This window comes from Odontomachus brunneus, unplaced genomic scaffold (assembly GCF_010583005.1).
Source record: "Odontomachus brunneus isolate Ranch 3 - 2012 unplaced genomic scaffold, Obru_v1 Obru_scaffold_012, whole genome shotgun sequence".
Taxonomy (NCBI): domain Eukaryota; kingdom Metazoa; phylum Arthropoda; class Insecta; order Hymenoptera; family Formicidae; genus Odontomachus; species Odontomachus brunneus.
In genome coordinates, this window is record NW_022639462.1 from 1,008,274 (window position 1) to 1,032,294 (window position 24,021).

General features: G+C 33.9%; 1 protein-coding gene across 8 annotated transcripts in view; it reads left to right on the forward strand.

Annotated features, from left to right (window-relative positions):
* Window positions 1–5,147: 5,147 nt before the first annotated feature.
* The window catches only part of LOC116840901 (glucose dehydrogenase [FAD, quinone]-like), a 24,905-nt gene continuing 6,031 nt past the window's right edge, over window positions 5,148–24,021 (forward strand). Inside the window, exons 1-3 of one of the 8 annotated variants that reach the window (XM_032808236.1) lie at window positions 6,007–6,333; window positions 12,044–12,176; window positions 12,255–12,394. The gene's annotated coding sequence lies outside the window, so the exon portion shown is untranslated. Of the gene's footprint in view, window positions 5,244–6,006; window positions 6,334–12,043; window positions 12,177–12,254; window positions 12,395–14,597; window positions 14,745–16,335; window positions 16,946–17,868; window positions 17,980–24,021 lie in introns of those variants that run through there. The other 7 variants (XM_032808235.1, XM_032808233.1, XM_032808230.1 and 4 more) reach the window with 7 other exon arrangements.

Genomic DNA, 24,021 nt, shown 5'->3' on the forward strand with positions numbered 1-24,021 from the left:
ATATATATATATATATATATATATATATATATATAGTATATACAGAGTGTCTCACACTCTCCTCTGGGCATTTAGTGGGGACGTAGAATGGGTTGATGTGAACATAAAAATCCTATACCGTTTTGCGAAATTCGTAATTATAGTCGAGTAATTAATTGTGAAAGATTAAGGAAAAGCATATGCTGAATGGTAGAGGACGGACCGCTTGAGTTATCCAATAATATAGTGCGCGGATGTCGTGCGTGGCGATTGGAAGACAACACACCACTGCCTATACTTCTTATACCGCTGCGCTCCTACGTCTTGCCACACCGCACCGAGGGGCGATGTAGGAGCATAGTGTACAAGTATAGAGTGGTGTACAAGTATAGATTGTCTTCCAACCGCCACGCGCGACACCCGCGCGCTATATTACTGGACTACGTTGTGACTCGAGCGGTCCGTCCTCTACCATTTAGCACACTCTTTTCTTTAATCTTTCGTAATTAATTTTTCGGTTATTATTACGAATATCGCAAAACGATACAGAACTTTTATGTTCACCTCGACCCGCTCTACGTTCTTACGAGAGATTCGTACATTATTCTGAGACACTTTATATACAAGGTGTCTCACACTCTCTTCCGGCCATTTTGTGGGGACGTAGAATGAGTTGATGTGAACATAAAAGTCCTATATCGTTTTGCGAAATTCGCAATAATAGTCAAGATATTAATTAAAAAATATTAAGGAAAAACGCACGCTGAATGATAAAGGATGGACCGCTCGAGTCACAGCGCGGCCCAGTAATAAAGCGAGCGGATGTCGCGCGCGGTGATTGGAAATGCGTAGACATCCGCGCGCTATATTACTGGGCCGCGCTATGACTAGAGCGGTCCGTCCTCTACTATTCAACACATGCTTTTCTTTAATCTCTCTCTTTCGCAATTAATTTCTCGATTATTATTACGAATATCGCAAAATGGTATAAGTCTTTTATGTTTATTTTAACACGCTCTATGTTCTCACAACAGCTTCGTAGATTGTTCTGAGATACTCTGTATCGCGCTGATGGCGTTTTGACGCTTTGACGCTGCCGACAAAGCAACGATGAACGCGCCGCGTTATCGCTCAGCCTCGACGTACACAGCTTGACGCGGAGCGTCTATAGGCTGCGATGGGTGTAACAAACGCTAAACTTTACGTGGTTGTTATTAATAAACTAGACGCGTTATCACAAAATGGAAGAGGACTTTTCTGATCTTCTCGCTTAGCTCTACGCCCCTATGGAGTTGGTGTATTAAATTATCAGAGACCCTGTATATACAGGGTGTTTCACTTTAAGTGATATGTTCGATTATCTTGCGAATCGATGATTTTATTGAAAAATTTTTCAAACGAAAGTTGTATGGCTTAAAGGGGGACACATGATGAAAATGTGGACCTTGAATGACCTTGTCAAAATCAAGTCAAGGTCATTAATGTTTTTTAAACGAAAACCCCTATTTTTTTATTACATATTCTTGTAGCTTATCGCGAGAGCTTTCCAAAACATTATAATAAAGTTACGTTTCATTAAGTACTTTCCGAGTTATAAAGGAGCTTGAAAGTTACAGTAACGCCGGTGTTATCCATGTACGCATGCGCGTATGAACGGGATGCCGAACGGCATCTCTGAGCGTTATCTAGGAAGAGGAGAGTGTCGTGAGCGTGGAGCGTCAGGTAGCTCAGTGGTTTAGAGCAGTCGCTCGGCAAGCGAAAGACCCGGCCTAGCAGGACCGCGCTCTCGATATTTTTCTCTTTCTGGAACGAAAAAGATACGCAAATCTCGAACGCACGGCGTCCCGCCGCCACCTTCCTCCTTCTATGGTGGATCCCCCATGGCGCATTACGTCCAAGCACCCGGGGGCTGCCAAAAAATTGGTGTCGATCCCGGGGCTTATTTATATTATTTGCACCGGATGAAGAGGGGCAACCGTGGAGACGGGCATACTTGGACAGCAGGTCTTAAAGGATAGCAACCTTTGACTTTGAGAGACTGACAGCTGTACCATTTGGTACAGTAACATTGTTTCTCTCTGTAGTCGCCGTGCGTTCGGGATCGCGCCAAGAGATGTCGCTTCCGAACGACATCTCTGAGCGTTATCTAGGAAGAGGAGAGTGTCGTGAGCGTGGAGCATCAGGTAGCTCAGTGGTTTAAAGCAGTCGCCCGGGGCAAGCGAAAGACCCGGGTTCAAGTCCCGGCCTAGCAGGACCGCGCTCTCGATATTTTTCTCTTTCTGGAACGAAAAAGATACGCAGATCTCGAACGCACGGCGTCCCGCCGCCACCTTCCTCCTTCTATGGTGGATCCCCCATGGCGCATTACGTCCAAGCACCCGGGGGCTGCCAAAAAATTGGTGTCGATCCCGGGGCTTATTTATATTATTTGCACCGGATGAAGAGGGGCAACCGTGGAGACGGGCATACTTGGACAGCAGGTCTTAAAGGATAGCAACCTTTGACTTTGAGAGACTGACAGCTGTACCATTTGGTACAGTAACATTGTTTCTCTCTGTAGTCGCCGTGCGTTCGGGATCGCGCCAAGAGATGTCGCTTCCGAACGACATCTCTGAGCGTTATCTAGGAAGAGGAGAGTGTCGTGAGCGTGGAGCATCAGGTAGCTCAGTGGTTTAAAGCAGTCGCCCGGGGCAAGCGAAAGACCCGGGTTCAAGTCCCGGCCTAGCAGGACCGCGCTCTCGATATTTTTCTCTTTCTGGAACGAAAAAGATACGCAGATCTCGAACGCACGGTCCTGCCGCCACCTAGTATGCCCTCCTCCTTCTATGGATTCTTACTAGCGGGATCCTAGGTACTATTCTATACTTGTACTCGTTATTTCTCTATTATTTTTGCTTTTTTATAAGAAATATATAATACCATTTTAAAAAGTAAAAATTGTTTTTTATTGTGTATATGTATACAATTATTGCACAATATAATTATCTTTACTCCTCTCGGAGTTTTACATGGTGTATGTGAAACTGCCCCATTTAATAGCGTACTATGGCCCTTGATATAATTAAATAGCCTATCTAGGAAACAGAATCTGCGCACAATCTACCGTCAATTTGTCGGCAGATTCTGTCGACAGGCTTTGCGCGCAGTCTGTCACCAATCTGTCGTCAGAACAGATTCTGTGTGCAATTTGTTGCCATTCTGTCTACAGACACTGTTGATAGACTCTGCGCAAAATCTGCTCGCGCAGGTTTGGCTATCTGGGTGTGTATTTTCAACGTTTCAGTATGGAGAAGAAAGTATATTGATCGGTGAACGTCATAAGTGTTACATTCTCAACATATTCCTTATATGCAAATAGTATGTGATCGTCTGGTGGAAGCCGCCAAGAATGACAGTGATTAACAATAACATGTTTGCAGAAATGCGATTCTAATCGAAATAACAAATTATGCGAATTAAAAAAAAGTATCGCCATATGGTGAACTGAGATGATAAATAGCACTGTCACATTGACAAATTGTCAAACGACTATGATTTTATTATAGACCGTGCTTAAGAAGTATTTTATTTGTTTTAATAGGTTATAATTCAGAGTCAATTTAAGCAGTTGTATAAAACGTGTTTTGTAAAAATTCCATACATCAAGGCGAGCAAAATAATAATAACATTTTCCTACAAGATTATTAAATAAGATTTATATATCATGGAAAGGCAGGAATTACAATATCGCTTTTCTTGTGCAATGTGTTTCTTTAAATGCCATTTAAGTGACGAATTAATTCGCCATTATGCGCGATTTCATAAGCAAGATCCATAATTTAGAATTCGATGTATTTATGAATAATGTGGTGCTACTTATGATAAATGGAAGTCATTTACACAACATTTTAAACGACAACATCTTAACGCTATACGAACGTTGGATTACATTAACCAAGATGTGGACAATCTTTTAGATGTGAACAATAATATTCTCTGGAGTTAGAAAATTTGATTGAAGAAGTTAATGATACAGATAAAATAATAATAAAGAAAAAAATCGTTTGAGAATATGACACTGATCAATTAGGATAATTTTTTAAATATTTTTTTATATAATATTCAACATAATATCCAAAATGGGGATATAAAACGTCTTAAAGATATTTTAAAGATGTCTTATATTCCAATTTTGGACATTGTACTGTCTGGATATTTATTTTTTGCAATTGACAATATAACTTTTTAGCTTGTTTTTTCTTATATTATATTTCTATAAATTAATATTATACCTTATCTATAACGTTTATTTAAAATATGCATATACGTACATATTAATTTGCAGATAAAAACGATGGATTAAATCGAATATCACTTTTAAATAATCTTCAATGGAATGCAGTGCAATTCATTATGAATGTGCGTAAAAATTGTAAAGTCTCTCATATAGCTATAAAGCAAATAATTGATGGAGTTACGAGTTTAATGGAAGATTATTCTAATGTTATACTAGTTCTAATGTTATACTATAATTTTTTAATATCTCTAAATTGAATGCAAACATTACGCTATATGTTATAAAAGTTATTAATTATGCAACATTACTCCAAAAATACATTATTATAAATGCTATATATTTATAGAATAGTTTTATAAATTAAGAGTCCTGGATACTTGGTACGACTATCCTTATTTAATAACGTCAGAAACGAGAAATCATATGCCAATTTATGTAATGTAGTATATGTGGAAATAAAATAATATATATTATAATATATATTAAAATAATACATAAAATGACGCTCGTGATTGGTTCCGCTCTCGTTCCGCGCTCCGCTATTCCGCTGCATGGATCCGCACCTGATACATCGGTCAGATTTTGATCGTAATCGGAGTTAGTGAAATTCACTCTAAAATGCATGCATAAGCAGCGGCCATAACGTAATCAGTATATAAGATACCGTGTTGCGAGCCATTAATTTTTACGTCGACCTATACCGATTTTAGCGTTTCAGGTTATCGTAAGTAAACCCCCCCTAATCAAAGATAAAGCAGGGGCTCGATGGTGTGCGAATGAAATACACATACGAAAATCTACAGTATATGTAACATGAATTATACATTTTTATATGCATATCTCATTCGCATACTATCAAGAATCGAATTTCAAATATAAAAAGACTGTCGACGGCCGAAAGACCAGTCTCCCGAATCGTTTCTAGTGTGGTCCCGAGTCATCTCAAGTCAGCTTTAGCCGATTTCAATGATAAGAATCGACTGCAATTGTAAGTATCAGACTTCGCTCATAAGAACTAGAGACATTATAATAAGAGTCTGGACACAAAGAAACTAGTTTTTATGTGTCTATAAAATCTTGGCAATTCCCGCTCCCTACACAGCAGAAATATTCAAAATATATTATTGGGATATCTTAAAGAAATATCGCAACATCTTTAGGATATCTCCATGATGTATTTTGAACATTTCTACTGTGTGGGTCACATTTGAATCTGATCATGAATATGAACATTAAACAAATATAATAAATCAAAGTTTGAAAAAAGCTGCATATTGTTATTAATTTATTTTTATTTATTTTTAACTGTATATAAAAATAAAAAAATAAAGAAGTTACATACATTTAATGTTTGTTTCTGTTCAAGGTCGGACATAGACCTAAACAATACAAAGTACAGGGATGTCCTGAGGACGTAGAACGTCCTGAGGACATCCTCAGAACATATTCTGTACGTCCTTTGGATATTTGTGCTGTTAGAGGGATTTTCTCGAAGATTCTCTCCTGGAGAGAATCTTCGACAAGAAATCGCCTGGAACACGTGCTCGGTGCGTGAGCGCGTGCTAGCTGCTTAGCTGGCTAAACGATCTGCTGCTCGATGACAATGTAGTTAGAATATGCAGTATCTTCTTCATGTATTTCTTAATATTTTATCCTATAACGCTTTTTATCGCATAATCTACTGACCTATAAGCCTTCATCAAGTTTAGTAGTTACAGCGACGGATAAGCCAATGAGAGTGTGTCACACACTTTCGTCGAGATCGACATGGATCTAACGGGTAGTCGCGACGTCAGTTCAAATTTTGCGATGGTAGAGAATTCACGTCGTCTTTGAGCTGCGAAAAGTCGCAGCAGGTTTTCTTTTTGTTTATTATTTCCCTTTTTTTATTTCACTTTTTCGGCGAGCCGACGACCGACTCCGCGCACGAGTCGTTCGTTGCTTTATTAGATTTCCGTCGCTACGCGCGAGATATCATGCGGTAGAAGGCCAAGATTTCCGTCATTGTGCGATTAAAATATCCATCTACGAAGTGACGAGCATTGGTGAGGTTAAGGAGGTTCGACCAAGTCATTTTTGTAAGTTAAAGCATTGACTGAGCAGCCCTTTCGTTAGAAACATTTAGTAACAGTGTAAATATAATATTTGAGACAATTGAAAAAATAAAAATAATGTTATAAATATTTTAAACAAATGTCAATATGATACTATTCTTTTCAATCATCTTGAATATTGATGTTTGTATAATAAATTGATATTTCTAAATTATAGTAAATATCGCATTATGTATTTATTATTATTTTATAATAAACTACTTATAATATTCTTTCATAATAATTCTATTTATAATCCCAGATAACATGCATGTCTAAAAGATGTCGAAAACATTTTGTTGCATAAAACGTCTTTTCGATATGCATGTTATCTTTTAGACATGTATGTTATCTGGGATCATGGTTACAAAATAATCAGATAAAAATAACTATACAGTTTAGTCTTATCTTTAATACTTCTTTTTTCCATCATGTTGAATATAAAAGTTATATAATATTTAATCAGTATAATACATGATATCCCAGCTAACAACACAACATCGAAATGATGTAAAAATTACGTGATTTTGATGTCGATGACGTCATGTGACCTAAGTGGAATGTAATTTTGACGTGATTATAAATACTAAAATAATACGTCTTTTTTATTACGTCAAAAAGATGGATTATCTATGTTCAATATATGACCCAGCTAACAAAGTAACATCATATGACGTCTTAATAACGTCTTAATGACGTCTTTAACTGTTAGTTGTAGGGGAGTGTATATTAATCAAAGAGTGCATGCAAGAAAATGCTATATAGCGCTACTATGGCATTCTATCCTTATTGTAAATCTGAAAAGCGATAATAATGAAACGACGTGATATTAATAACGCGCTCCGAAAGAGCGTCTTAAATCACATCGTCTTTAATGGTCATTGCACATTAAATTACAAAGGATCTATTCTCTTCTTTTGAATAAATCATTTGTTTTCGTACATGGATATATCATATGTATACAATACGAAGCATCTCTCAGTCAAGGTGACAGTAGATAAGATGAACGACTCAAGAACCAAAAGTCTCAAATTCGAATCTCGGCAATATAGTAAGCAGATTTTAAAAATACAATTTAACTTGAATTTAAGTAGCATGTGAAATGATAAAGTTAAAAATTTAAGAAAAATTCAGGAAAAGAGAAAATTGTATATAAATGTATATATTTTAATAAAATATCTTTATAATATTTTTGATAAATATTTATGATCTATATATATGATCTATATATTGAATCTAAGGTCACAAAAATATTTAGAAATATTTTGGTAAATATTTATAAAATAAATCTTATAAATATTTTGTAAATATTTTATAAATATTTTGTGCTGTCTGGATAATAACGAAAATTAAACGCTCTAATAATATCCTCAAAACGTCTAAATGACGTCATTTTTACTTCATGTATCGACGTCAGTGTGACGTAGCAAAAGTGACGTCAATGGATTGCGATATAATCACATCACAACGTGTGTTTAAGTACATCAAAATAATATTCCATTTAGGTTTTTAATAACGTCTGGAGGTCGAAAAAATCACGTCATTTCGACGTCTTCTTATTAGCTGGGATATGAATTCATTTACGAAATTTCGTAAATGAGTTGTCAAATATGTGAATCAAAATCACTATATGATAGACAAATTTTCTATCATTTTCTATCCAACATTAATTAATTAATTAATTGTCGGATCCAAAAGTGAAAGAGGAACTTTCAGTTCCAAATTTCACCCCTACTTACTCTTAATGGGTGTTCTATCAGTTGTAGGACACCCTGTATATAATATTCGAAATATCAGTTATTAGTTTGTGAAAATCGGCACATTTTCTACCAATTTTAAAGTAAAATTCCTAATATTGTTAATTAATGTGACTAATAAAGTCCACTTATGATATTAGTTATCATAGATTTCATTCCAGTTTTGAGATCTATTTCTACTTTTCAGAAAATTTGATTTGTTTTTAATTATAATAATACGCAGATAGGTATTCGATAGAGTTACAAAGATATATTACTTAAAGAGATATATCACTTGAAAATAAAAATTTTTCGACTTTTGTCGATGAATCATACTATATTATACTTAAAAATTAAAGAGTAATTTTTTATCGATCATAAGAAATAAGCAAGGATCAATGTGCTTATCTATCGGCCAAAATAAAGATATTGAAATATTAGGTGTACAATTTTGCTTCCGCCGTTTTCCTATAGATGGCTTTAGCGGTAAATGGTGGTCGAAATAAATAGATCATAGACGTCATACAATAAACTTGGGAATCTGTCAACATAACCCCATAGAAACATTAGTCGATTTGTGTCTGCATCATAAAATTATTCTCGATTGAAAATGTCAGTTTACGAGCCAAATTCTCGTCATTTGCGGGAGGTTTTAATTTTCTGCTTCAATATGAAGAAATCTGCGACTGAGGCTCATCGAATGCTCTCAAATATTTATGAGGCCGCTATTAGTGAAAGAATGGGTCGTGAGTGGTTTCAACGCTTCAAGAACGGTGATTTGACGTCGAAGACCGACATAACGGTGGAAGAGAGAAAGTTTTTGAAGATGCAGAATTGGAGGCATTACTTGATCACTCGTGTCAAAATCAAGAAGAATTAGCACGATCATTGGGAGTGACTCAACAAGCCATTTCAAAACGCCTCAAAGCCATGGGAATGATTCAGAAGCAAGGAAATTGGGTGCCGTACGAATTGAAGCCGAGAGATGTTGAACGGCGTTTGTTTGCTTGTGAACAGCTGCTTGAAAGGCAAAGACGGAAGGGATTTCTGCATCGCATTGTGACTGGGGACGAAAAATGGGTTCATTCACAATAACCCTAAGCGCAGAAAATCATGGGGAGTTCCCGGCCATGCTTCCACGTCGACGGCCATTCCGAATCCAAACCGAATATTCATGGCTCCAATATCATGCTCTGTATTTGGTGGGACCAGCTCGGCGTAGTGTATTATGAGCTGTTAAAACTGAAACAATCACAGACGATCGGTATCGAACGCAATTGTTGCGTTTGAGCCGAGCATAGAAAGACAAACGGCCGCAATACAACGAGAGACACGATAAAGTGATTTTGCAGCATGACAATGCTCGACCCCATGTTGCGAAAGTGGTCAAGACATACTTGGAAACATTAAAATGGGAAGTCCTACCCCACCCGCCGTATTCTCCAGACGTTGCTCCCTCTGACTATCACTTGTTTCGATCAATAGCACATGGTCTGGCTGACCAGCACTTCCGGTCTTATGAAGAAGTAAAAAATTGGATCGATTCGTGGATCGCCTCAAAAGATGACCAATTTTTTCGACGCGGGATTCGTACGCTGCCCGAAAGATGGAAGAAAGTAGTGGCCCCTTATAGAAATATTATACTAAGAATCATTGATAATTACTTATTATTCAGTATTTTTAATACTGAAAATAAGTAATTATCAATGATTCTTAGTATGATATTTCTATAAGGGCCAGCAATGGACAATATTTTGAATCATAAATGTATAGTCAGAGGCTTTACAATAAAGCCTCGAATTTCGGAAAAAAACGGCGGCAGCAAAATTGTACACCTAATAATTCACGAAGTATTTCATAGCTCGAAGTCTCTAATTTTTCAATAAATTCTTGAAGATAAAGTTCTTGTATAATAATTTTTATAGAATATTTAAAGTACTTGTTTCCTACGATATTATATGTACATAAATAAACGTATATAAATAAAATTCATTAAATGTTAAGAATTTTTAATGAAATTTGTTGAAGTACACAGTAAAAAGAAAAAAAATCACTATAATGTCGTATACTATTTAAAAGCCCACATTTTACGTTTTAATTTGCATACCAATAGATCACAATATTATTCTTTATAGTAGAGTTATTTAACATTAAATTATACGTTTCATTTTTATCTGACCATTTTGTGACCATCATTATAAGTAGAATTATTATAAAAGAATATTATAAGAAGTTTATTATAAAATAATAATAAATACATAATGCGATATTTAGAGTGCGAGCGTAGCACAGTGGAATAGACACTAGTCTATACTACGCTATAGAGGCCAGGGTTCGATTCCCAGTGGAACGGAAAAATTTTCATATGCTCGCACTCCTCTTGGTAGGTCTGGCAAACCTCCGAGAGTAGTTTAGGATAAGAAATACAAAGGATAGGAAATCCAAAAGGATGGAATAGATTAAAAGGATGGTATATTAGGTTAAGTATAGGTTAAGATACAAAAAGGAAGGAAAATAAAAAGGCGAAAAGGAAAGGAAGTAAGGTTTAAGAAAAATAGGATATAGATCCCTTATAGAAAAGTATTACTGGCTGTGATTGGCCAGTAATAAATAGTAATTTTATTACTCGTACGAGTAATAAGATTATTGAACGACAGTAATTATCGCTGGCCAAATTATCACTTATCAGTAATTATCACTTATTAAATTTTTATAAGGGATGGCGAAAAAAAGGAATAAAAATAAGGCGTGTAGAAATATACGTAGAAATAAAGAAATAAGAAAAACAAGGAAAAATGTATAAACCGAAGACTTCCTGGCTGTGTAAAAGCTGAAGTTGAAATAAAGATACATAATGCGATATTTACTATGATTCAGAAATATCAATTTGTTATACAAACATCAATATTCAAGATGATTGAAAAGAATAGTATCATAAAATACGATTAAAATATATAGAAAGTCTATGTTGTACGGCTTCGGTGCATGATAAGTAGTATAAATCAATATAAGAATTCTATCCATTTCAATCTTATCTAATTATTTTCTATTAAGTTTTTAAGCAGGGTAGCGCCCCGAGTAAGTAGACGGCCCTCAGGGCCGTAGGACGCCGTAGGTTCCTCAAGAGCCCTACTTGTCCGTTTTTCTCTTCTTTTTGTACACACACACACACACACACACACACACACACACTAAAATAATTCACGGTACTCAATCACTGACATGCACAAAACATTTAAGTCATCCACAGGTCAAGTCACTCGAAGAAAGCATACCACACATGCCCTCCCCCTCCGGCATATAAGCCAATCACTCCACCTACTCGCACTAAAAACATACTAATTATCTATGTACTTATAACCGCACACAAAAACGCCCACACATCATCCCCACACACCGAAAACTTGCCACCCCGGCCCCGATCAGGCATCCACCCACATACCCACTTATTCACTCATTCATCCATATTTATTTTCCTGTAATACAAAAAAGGGGAGAAAATCGGACAAGCAGGGCCCTTGAGGAGCCTACGGTGTCCTACGGCCCTGAGCGCTCACTCGGGGCGCTAAGGGATTGGTAGAATTAATTAAATAATATCTCATTAACTAATTGTCGGATCCAAAAATGGAAGAGGAACTTTCAGTTCCAAATATCACCCTACCTATTCCTAACGGGTGTTCTACCAGTTGTGGGACACCCTGTATAAACATATTGAACAATATATCTTTTTACTGCAATTTATATATTTATATAAAAAATGAAAGAAAGAATATTAAGCTTTTTATACATGTAACAATAATTATTTATTCATATAAAATAAAATAATAATATTATTAAGGACAATAAGAGCCAAAAATTGCAGGTGTTATGCGCTTATAATTTAGCCATGTAAAAAAATCAGAAATATATTAAATTAATTTAATTTAAATGTTTCGACCATTGGATGTGGTCCTTTTCAGTCGGTAGTCAATATCCAATGATGTCCATGTAATGAAAAGTCGCAAGATAAGTTGTCATATTCTCAACATTGATAGTTGGTCGCGGAAGCAACTTAAATCAGTCATATCCGTGTTTGCAGGCTACGTAACAAACGTAATAAACGCAATCCAACTTAGAAAAATCAATGCAAGGAAAGAAAATTCGCAAAATTAAATAACATTCTTATCGCAGATATGAACAAAAAGAGAGCTCCACAAACTCAATAGTCTAAGGGCAGAAAAAACTTATTGTTATAACACGAAAATGGCAAAGTGAAGAACAAAATCTAAACTATCAGTTTATTTATAAAGGAACAGGAACAAACGAAGTCGGTATGCCAAAAAGATTCATTTAAGATTTATTCATATAAAATTTGTGAATGTTCAAAGACACAAGAACGTTCTCTTTTTCATCGATAAATAACTCGGTAAAGGAAAATTACTCGGCAATCTACACATATGTAAATTAAAGGACAAATTTCGGAGAAAAGAACCAATTTTAAATGGTGCTATTTATACACTGAGAAAAAAAGCGATTGGATCGACAAAATCGGCGGTCCCCGGCCAAAAAAATATTGGATCTATTCAACAAAATACATGTTAATGCAACAATTTGCAAAACGTGCTACGCAACTTATTGCATTAATATGTACTTTATTGAATAGATCCAATATTTCTTTGATAGCCGCCGATTTTGTCGTTCAAACCGCTTTTTTCCTCAGAGTATATATTTCTTCTTTTATGTAGCTGTTATCGGCACATTTCATGAAAGGTTTTAACATTTGATGGGTTTTTATCTAAATTCGTGTAGTATTGTAAAAAAAGAAATAAATTTTATATATGAAGATATGTTTTTGTTAACTGAAGATTTCTTAAACTGTAAAATATTTTTTTAACAATTTCATTACTGAAAGTTACGAAGAACTAAATTTTACTTATTTTTTATAATCAAGAAAAACAATTTTATATTATTTTGTAATTTTAGATCTTATTTTTTATTTTATAATAATATTTTGCCTAAAAAATTACCGAAGATAAAACAGTTTTTAAATATTTCGTCGCATCATTTGAAAATATAGGGAATATACTATTTAATAAAAAAAAGCATTCCTTTTAAAAACAATTTTTAGCAAGTATTATTTGTATTAAAAGGAATGCTTTTTTTAAATAGTACATTAAATAGTACATTCCCTATATTTTCAAATGATGTGACGAAATATTTAAAAACTGTTTTATCTTCGGTAATTTTTTAGGCAAAATATTATTATAAAATAAAAAATAAGATCTAAAATTACAAAATAATATAAAATTTATATTCATCAGCACATATATAGTATCAGTTTTTATATTCATCAGCATATATATAGTTTATAACAAACAGCAACGTATTGTTAACATGCGATGTAATACTTAGTATCATTGCGAAGAACATGTTGTCTTATAACAATGTCTATAAATAGCATACATAAAAACATACATGCTCTGCAATTGATTCGCAGTATAATTTATAGTACAACGATATTTCTTGGTATGAGTATGAGGAAACGTTCGGATTGCACGGAAACTTCCTTATATAGGGTGTCTGACAATTAATGACACACCCATTGTAAGTAAAACTTATCAAGCTGAATACAAAATTCGTTTACCATTTCACAAACAACAATAAAATTTTGATCCATTAATCAAAGAAGATTGGCGAATTATGCGTGATGCAGCAGATGTGTTGTCATAGAGACATTTGTCGTCGTGTGCTTGCAAATTAGGTCGAACTAAACAAAAAGTCGTTTACTATTTTGCAAATAATCACGTAGGTTTTTAGTTATTAATTAGAAAAGATTAGTTGACATATGTTTGTACGCAATAATGCACTAATCGTTTTTAATAAATAACTCAAAATTTTAGTAGTTGTTTGCGGGATGATAGAGGAATTTTGTGTTCAGTTTTGTGAGTTCTATCTGTACACAACGAATATATCATTGCGTAATCAAACACGTTTTATTGATGTGCCTTCATCATTCTTTCAAGTCTTTAATTATTCATACAGAATATTTTGTATTTTATTATCTGAGATAACGATATGCAACAGTAAACTTAGGATTATCATACATTGTTACGTGTGAAAATTATTTTAAGTATGTTGTAATAAAAACAAAAATAGCATATCAGTTGTAATACAAAGCGACGCAAAACATTACTGTTTTATCGTTTTTTTCAAATAAAGATAAGACAAAAATAATTATATGAACTACTAAAGTAGTTCACCAACATGATAAATAGAAAATTACCAGAAAAATATGTGTGTTCCTCTTGCATTGCAAACTTTGTCACTGACAGAGCCGAGCGAAAGCCAGTTCGGGTGGTGTACATGTCTGCTGAGTGTATTCGTAAACGTATGTGCATAAATGTGTATGCATGTATGTAAATAAAAGAGAAATAAGAAAACGTCTACTTTTATGGTGGACTGTACAGTCGCGCCATTCGCGCGGAATGCCAACTGCAATGGAAATTTCCACTGGAGAACCTTCGGCCACCGCCTTCTGTTAGATAGGTACACAAACTGATTGAAGAAAGTCTCGAGTAGAGGAGATCTGTGACTTCATTTAACGCTTCGTCGCCTATTTCGCCGAGCTCTTGTGATATTAAGTCTTACCTGCAAGTCTTGGAAAATTCTCTTCGAAGAAAGGTTACTAAACACATTACTTAAAAACGCGAAAATAAAATCGCGTAAAATACAAAAAAAAGTGAATACAAAGAAGAAACAGATGCAATAACGTGCAATCTAAGATCAATAGCTATTTTAACAAAGTAAAGCTATGCTTAACAGATATTTAATAATATGAAAATCTATTTAATAAGTGTACTTTTTAATCTAGCGAAGAGAAATAACGCGAGAAAGATATACGAGAGATTAGTCGAGTTCGTATATCATTAGTGGCTTGAAGTGTGTAAATATGTTAATCACTTGATTTTTCTGAACGCAAGTAACATGAATTAGTTATGAAGTAATGTTTACTGATTCGTTGTACCGATTGATATTGATACTTAATATTGATATTTAATCGAGACCAAAGATTTTTCAAACGAATTTCGCGTTTCATCAACAACAAAGGCTATTCTACTTATTTATTATTTTGTTTGTTTTGTTATTATATTTTGTCTTCTGTTATTTAAGTAAATTTTAATAGAAAGATAGAAATAAAATACTTAACGTAGTTTCATCTAGCTCGTCTCTTATATTGTAATTGTGATCTCTACAGCTTTATTTATTAATTTTTATCTGTTCTATTTATTTTATTCTTTAATTATTGATTTTATGTATCATATTTTATTTTTTACGTGATTTAAGTGGTTCAAATATACATGTTCCAAATTATACGCAGTTTCAGAAAAATGATTGACTAGTTACGTAAGTTCTACACTTGTGATAACATAAAGGTGTGTTCCATTTTTACTTGAAATGTATCGAAATGACACCACAGCCATTTTGGAATTACTTCACTATTGCCAACAAAGCTATGATGTGTTTCGGGATGCTATTATAATACATTGCAATATACTACAAAAATGAAATCGTTATAACTATATGTGTAAAGTGAGACACAAGTACATATGATAATTGCAAAAAAGATTAAAGCTTTTAATATGCTTGACTACCATTGAAGCGTTATATGAAAATAGCAATGGCAGTTCTCAAGAAGAAAAAAACTATTATAATTAATTTCTATTATACAAATAGTTTGATCGCGTATAATAAATTCTTTAAATATTATAAACAAATATTCTAATGTAAAATTTAGAATTTTTTCGGTGATACGAATGTCAATAAGATATTTTTTATCTTCTATCTATATCGATGCAAACATGAAGATTTTGAAAAAGAAAATGTTATTTCTTTTAAGAACAGTTAACCTTTAATTGCAAGATATCGTATACAGTATATATATTATTTCTTATATATAATATATATTTTATTTATTTTGGCATCTAGCTGTTGTATTTTTCCGCTAAACTGTCCAATATTATATTTGTACTGCAATTGCTTCACCACGCGCAAGCTGCAATAACACATATCATATAGTGGTGATATATAATAGTCCATTAAAATGGTTCGTTCAAGTGGCTACCATTTATAATGTCACTGATGGAACTAGACACGCTAGTGCCACACATTGCATGCTAATAACAGAATAACTTTTCAATATTGTTAATACTAGCAGCGAATATCAGAACAAAGTCTAAATATTTCCTTTTCTTTTTCTAATATATAGCTCCAAGCTTCTACTAAGATAATGCCCCAACTACTCTACGGTAGCGTTGGGTTAGGTGATAAAGCTCAGAAATCTTTGGAAATAATCTAAAGTATATCCCAAAAAACCAGAACGTCCAAACAGATCTGAACACGTCCTTATGTAATAATGGCTACATTGGAACCACATCTAAATGCGAGTGCGCGCAGATGATTCGAAGTATCGATTTCGTGATCGACATGTCTCGAGATCTCGGCAGCACCCGCTATCTTCAGAAAATGTCGTACAATATTTCCAAGAGATTCCAGTCAAAAACCACAATGTTACTGAGAATAAATTTACTGGAGTCAAAGAGCACGCGTCATAACTTAGCAGAATGACTCAGCCGTTCAAGATCATCGTACCATTTCCAGTACAAAAAAGAACATATCTCTCTCCTTCTTCGCCACCTTCGGGACATTCGATCCGCCGCACATTTTGTATTTCTACGCCGCACGGCTGGACCATTGCAATGTTGTTAAATGTAACGCTGCGTATGTGCTAACGAGTTCACGTGTGTGTTACCAGTGAGACGCGCGAACGAGAAAAATAGCAGCAACGAATCGTGACGTTGTGGATCAATTATTCCAACTTCTCGGTGAGTAAACTGATAGTTAAATCATATGTTTGTCTTTAAGTTGAAGAAAAAGTAAAGACAGAGATTTATCAGTCAACCTATCAAGAAGTTGGAACAATCGGAATATTTCCGAGAAGTAGCAGGTCGATTCGTCATGATGGAAAATTACAACGATGCGTAACAAATGCTTCTCGGTTTACAAAGCTTATCAGAAGGGCAGCTACGAGTCATTTTACATTCTTGTACAGATCCGATAACGCAGTCATAACCTCTTGCCACATTACCCCTGAGTATGGGGTAATGCTTACACGTGATAACATTAAACCGAATGTTAAGTTGTTTCGCGACAATATTGCTAACGAATTATATTAAATAATACACTACAAAAACACTCTATAAGCCTGCGCTAAATATTTATAAGTATGATTTATAAGTATGATTTATAAATACAGCTTTAACGCTAATAAAAAAATATTAATCAAACTTATACATAATGTTTAAAAATTCATTAAGATATAATCGTTTTTCGTGCTTGAACTTTATTAATACTTTTGGGACTGTTTGTATATTAGGTATATCAGAGATACATGTAAATAGTGCAAAGTCGAGAATGTGGTTTTCAAGATAAATTACGTAATATAAATTACGTATATTACTACGCACATTTAGAATATGAACTTATTTTGATCGCTAATAACGATTATGATTTTTTTGGATTTATATTTAACTATGCAGTAGCTTCAGTAGAAGCTAGCCAAGGATAAAAACAGAAACAAAATTGTTGACGCTGACATAATTGATTCAGTAAATTTCACGATAATGACTTAAAGCTAACTAAGATATGACTAAAAGATAATTAAAACCTGACTTGACTGTGAACATTCGCGATCTTGTTCTTCCAGTATTCGATTTAGAATAACAGATTACTTTGTTCCGGTCAATAGGATTGTGCGAAATATCCAGTGTCACGATTGTTCAGTGAACGTCGAGAGGTATTTCTTTCAACAACGGTGCCGACGCAAACAGCCACTTCGACTTCAATTATTTCAACTTCGGTATGGTTAATCTTTTTTTAATTACACAGTATCGATTGTATTTCAATTACTATATTGTTAAAATTTGAAAATATTTCTAAAAAAGATTAACTTTCGATTCAACTAAGGAAAATGTCACGTGTAACAATGTGAGACTAGTTAAGAAGAATTTCGAAGAGAAAATAGCATCTAAAAAAGGAACTACTAGAAATATATATTATTTCTCTTTATATTGCCATGTCTCTAAAAATTATAAATCAACTCTTAAGGCTCCTGGGGAGTTGCATCATCCATCTCTTTTTAATGACGTCAGAAGCGAGAAAACGCATGCTAAAAATTCCTGCAAAATACGTCGAGATAAACAGATATATCCATAAAACGACATTTGCGATCGATTAAGTACACCTCTAAAATACTCCGTACACTTTCCTTTTGTTCTAAAAATCAATAGATAATCGGAAAATTAATATGACAAGATAATGAGGAAATTAGGTTAGAAAAGACGATTGCACGTCACATTTATTTTATAATTATCTGTTGATTGTTAGAACAAAAGGAAAGTGTACGGAGTATTTTAGAGGTGTACTTAATCGATCGCAAATGTCGTTTTGTGGATATATCTGTTTATCTCGACGTATTTTGCAGGAATTTTTAGCATGCGTTTTCTCGCTTCTGACGTCATTAAAAAGAGATGGATGATGCGACTCCCTAGGAGCCTTAATGGATGAATATTGCTTACGATATATCGGATCATTCAGAAACTTTATGAGATATGATGTCTTGTAAAATTCATAAGTTATGCATAAATAATCAGTATTTTGAAGCTAATTTGAAAATTAAATTACTTCTCAAAAACTACCGTTTTCTAATATTCATATGATTATATATGCACTGCACGGTTGTCTCGATAAAAAATCTGAGCAAATCTTTAAGATAATAAAATATTTGTCGCAAGTCACAAGTGACCCTCTTAAACAGTTAAAAATTTTTTTTCATAAATTTACGTATGTTCTTACGCATATCTGTACACAACTAAATGTTTGTTTTTACGAGATCACCGGAAATATCATTTCATTTCTTTTGCTGCAGATATGATCGATCTCGAGAGGGAATATGTTGTGTGTTATTTAATACTCAGTAGACAGATCATAGCTCGCGCAGTTGAACCTTGTGAACCAAGAAAGCGTTGCTTGTGTTGGTGTTCGTTCAAAAATCTTTCCGGTTGTAAAAAAGAATCTTACTGCTAAAGTGCTTTATGCTCTTTAGTGGACATATGTCATACGGCTCGATATTGTTCAGTTGCCAGACGTTAAACGTACAACAACACATAATACCGTTGCCTCGCGAGCGCTTCGTGTCGAGAATTCACAAACGATCGAAAAATTCAAACGGTTCCGTTTGAATCGTCTGTTTGAGTCCTATTTTATACACTTGGCACCGTTGGGATGAGCGCGGGTGGAAGTGGCTTGGCAGTATTTGCCAACACGTACACATATATATCTCACATATGGTAGGTGAATGATTTATGAAAGACTCGGCGACGTTTATCTTCCTGGTGAGTACCTATCTATCGGTAAAGGGGCTACGGTCTAGCTGCAGTATGGTGACATAGTATATAACACAGTATATAACGATACGTAGGATTTATATGAATGCTTGCTCTCAGGGTCTCTCTCGTTTGTACAGAAAACCATTTGGAATTCATGCTTCGACCCCCATCGTCTCCTGAACTTTACGCGCTTCTTTATTATTTATTTCTACGTTGCTCTCTATGGTATTTCTTTCTATGGCCCGTAAAGAAAGCGGAAAAAGGAATTTGGACCTCGGCGATACCGATCGCTTTGAATTGTAGCAATAAATGCACCGAGTTACTTTTTCAAAGTCTCACAATACGCAGATGCGTATTGTAAAGTTTCTGATGCGGTTGTTTGCGTCGGCACTGTTGTTGCCTTTCGACGTTTGCCGAGCAGTTGTGACACCCGACATCTCGATCCTATTGACCGGGACAGAGCAATCTGTTATTCTAAATCGAACACCAAGGGGAAACGGGACTGCGAATCGGGCTTTTTAGTCGTCATTGTGAAATTTATCGAATCAAATACGACAACTATTTCCTGTTTTTGCTCCTGGTTAACTTCAGTAGTACAGTTAAATATAAACCCAAAAGTTATAATTGTTATTAGCGACCGAAACAATTTCATATTTTAAATGTGCGCAATAATATTGCGATAGTTTATCTTCAAAGGCACATTCTCGACCGAGAGTATCTCTTGGAAAAATTAATAATTCCTTAGTTAAATGATTATGAAGCTTTTTAAATAAAAAACATATATACAACAATGGGCATTAAGAGCGAAATGGTAGGAAATAGTAAATTTAATAGGCATATTTATAATTTATAATATAATGTACTATAATATATATAATGTAATATAATGTACACACAAATATAGATAAAAATTTGGAATTTCTCGACTATTATTGTTGTTTTAAAAAAATTTATAGATTAATAAATTACTCATTACAAAATATTTTATTTACCGGTCATGAGCAAAAAAGTAGAGTTATACAACGCATGTACTATAAAGTAAAGAAGTCATGCTATAAAGCAAACATTGATGTCGGATGTGCAGGTGACCATATGAAGATAATCGCTAAATATTTTCTTCAATGTTGACCACTTCCAGGATTTCTAAAGAAAGACTGTGGTTATACATTTGTTTTCACAGACGATAGTGAATATTTTTCAATAGAAATTTATAAAATTTTATGTGTCATATAACAAGTAAATAGTAATATAAAAGAGACTTTCTCCGAATTCTAGTTAATCAACAATTATTAACAGAACTGCCAACAGTAATTTCTAACTATATAATTTGTAACCTAACGATAACTACAAAAAATGATTAATTCTATTGAATGTTAGTAGAATAGAGCAATTAATACTTGATAGCAATTTTAAATACAGGTCATAATGAGAGAACATGAAAATTTCTTAGGGACGATTCACAATTATCGATATCACAATTACGTGATAATTAAAAATAGATTTGAAATTTATTTCTCTGTTTTATTGCAGTTTGAGCAATTTTCTACAAAAATGTAAATTATGCCGCCGGCATTAGCATAATCCAAGGTACACCACGAGAAGGTTGCACGGTCTATTTTTAATTATCACGTAATTGTGCAACATTTAGAACAATAGAACGCTCATAGCTCGCATATTACTATTTACATATTACTAGCATATTACTATTTACATTTGTCTTTATTTTCAGATGATGTGCAATCACGCAATGTTTTATTCATTTATTACGTAAGAGAAATAAAAGAAGTACTTATTTTGTTAACTTTTCATTATTTAAGCAATACTACGAAAGAAGGTTAAATTCTGATATTGTTTATAGTTGATTCTTATTATTTAAGAATTTGTTTGTCTTAAGTACAATCTTAAGACGTTGTAAACTAATCAAAACAGAGCCGTATGAGCGTCTTAAAAAACATTACTTATGAATACTAGTCACGGACTAGGTACGCGAGTGAGGCGCGCGCGCCGACCCTGAGCGTTGCTTAGAGAGACCGCTTATTTGTTAACTTTAACACGCTGTCCTGCAAAAACTACTTGTCGGATGCATTTTGCTAAACGAAAAAGTTGTTTATTTTAGCATAAAGTATCATGTCCTGTACTCCGAATGCGGGAATTTCCGATCACCAGTATATAGTTCCGACCCCAGTATATATATATATATATATATATATATATATATATATATATATATATATTATTTGCAAAATGGTAGAGGACTTTTTTGTTCAATTTGACCTAAAGTATAAGTACACGACGGGAATCGTCGCTATTATAACTCATTTATCATATCCTACATGATCATTCACAAATATATATTTATATATAGGATGTCTCACATTCTCCTCCGGACATTTTGTGGGGACGTAGAATGGGTTGATGTGAATATAAAAGTCCTATACCGTTTTGCGATATTCGCAATAATTATCGAGATATTAATTGTAGAAAACTTGTAAATGATCATGCAGAATATGGTAAATAGAATATGGAGTTATAGTAGCGACGACTGCCCTCGTGTACTTATACTTTAGGTCAAATTGAACAAAAAGTCCTTTACCATTTTTCAAATAATCACACAGATTTTTAATTATTAATTAAAGAAGATTATTGCACGATTTTGCGTGAATGCACTCATCTTCTTTAATTAATAATTAAAAATCTATGTAATTATTTGCAAAATGGTAGAGGACTTTTTTGTTCAATTTGACCTAAAGTATAAGTACACGACGGGAATCGTCGCTATTATAACTCATTTATCATATCCTACATGATCATTCACAAATATATATTTATATATAGGATGTCTCACATTCTCCTCCGGACATTTTGTGGGGACGTAGAATGGGTTGATGTGAATATAAAAGTCCTATACCGTTTTGCGATATTCGCAATAATTATCGAGATATTAATTGTAGAAAACTTGTAAATGATCATGCAGAATATGGTAAATAGAATATGGAGTTATAGTAGCGACGACTGCCCTCGTGTACTTATACTTTAGGTCAAATTGAACAAAAAGTCCTTTACCATTTTTCAAATAATCACACAGATTTTTAATTATTAATTAAAGAAGATTATTGCACGATTTTGCGTGAATGCACTCATCTTCTTTAATTAATAATTAAAAATCTATGTAATTATTTGCAAAATGGTAGAGGACTTTTTTGTTCAATTTGACCTAAAGTATAAGTACACGACGGGAATCGTCGCTATTATAACTCATTTATCATATCCTACATGATCATTCACAAATTTTCTACAATTAATATCTCGATAATTATTGCTAATATCGCAAAACGGTATAGGACTTTTATATTCACATCAACCCATTCTACGTCCCCACAAAATGCCCGGAGAAGAGTGTGAGACACCCTGTGTATGTATATACCCAGTAAGCAATCTGCGCGCAGACTGACGTCAGACTGTCGACAGGATCTGTCGAATCCGAGCAGGATCTGTCGACAGATCCATAGACATCTGCGTCCCCAATCTATCGCCAGACTGTTGACAGAGTCTGCGAACAGACTCTGACGACAGACTGGCGGCAGATTGCGCGCAGAGCCTGTCGACAGACTATGACGGCAGATTAGCTGCAGATTGCGCGCAGATCCTGTCGTTTCGTAGGTTCTTCAATTAAATTTTCTCATAATTTTTCATAATTACTCATAGAATAAGCGCTTTCTCATAAATACTCATAAAATACTATGACAAAAGAAATTTTTCTACATTATTTTTTCATAATTTTTAATATTTTCTCTAGTGAGATTCGAACTTGAACTGAAGACATCTTTTGGATAATCGTCCGTCGCCTTAGACACTACGCCAATTCCTCACTTGATAAAAAGCGCTTTGTATTGTCTATTTAAAGTTTAAGGAAGAAAAATATTATAGTTTGTTCGCCTTTTAAGCCGCAAAATATAGACGAAACCGTTTAGCGTATAAATAATGTAAGAGAGACTGGTACGATAATTCGAAATTAATTTTCTACCAAGGAATGTTTCGAAAATTACTGCAATAAAACAGCAGATAATGACATTTTTCTATCATGTTAATAAAATACTGTACTTTTACATGTGCGAATTAATTTGGTCGATCGTCCCGTTCAGATTGTATTAAGTTTTATCAAAATCGAAGCATGATATATTTTTAAATAAACCATCAAAAAAATTCTGTAAAAGTTATTTACATAGCGAGACTAATATTTTATTCGGTGCTGCTGCCTTCAATACTTATTGCATGACGGTTAAATCGAATTTAATGACATAATAACATTTAAAAAAATAATAAGATGAGAAATTGTATGAAAAATTATGAGAACAATTTTTACCAGGAATGACGTGTGTACGCCTTTAAATGGCCATTTAACCGTTGTACTATTCTATACTTGTACTCGTTATTTCTCTATTATTATTGGTTTTTTATAAAAAATGTGTAATACAATTTTAAAATATAAACATTGTTTTTTATTGTGTATATGT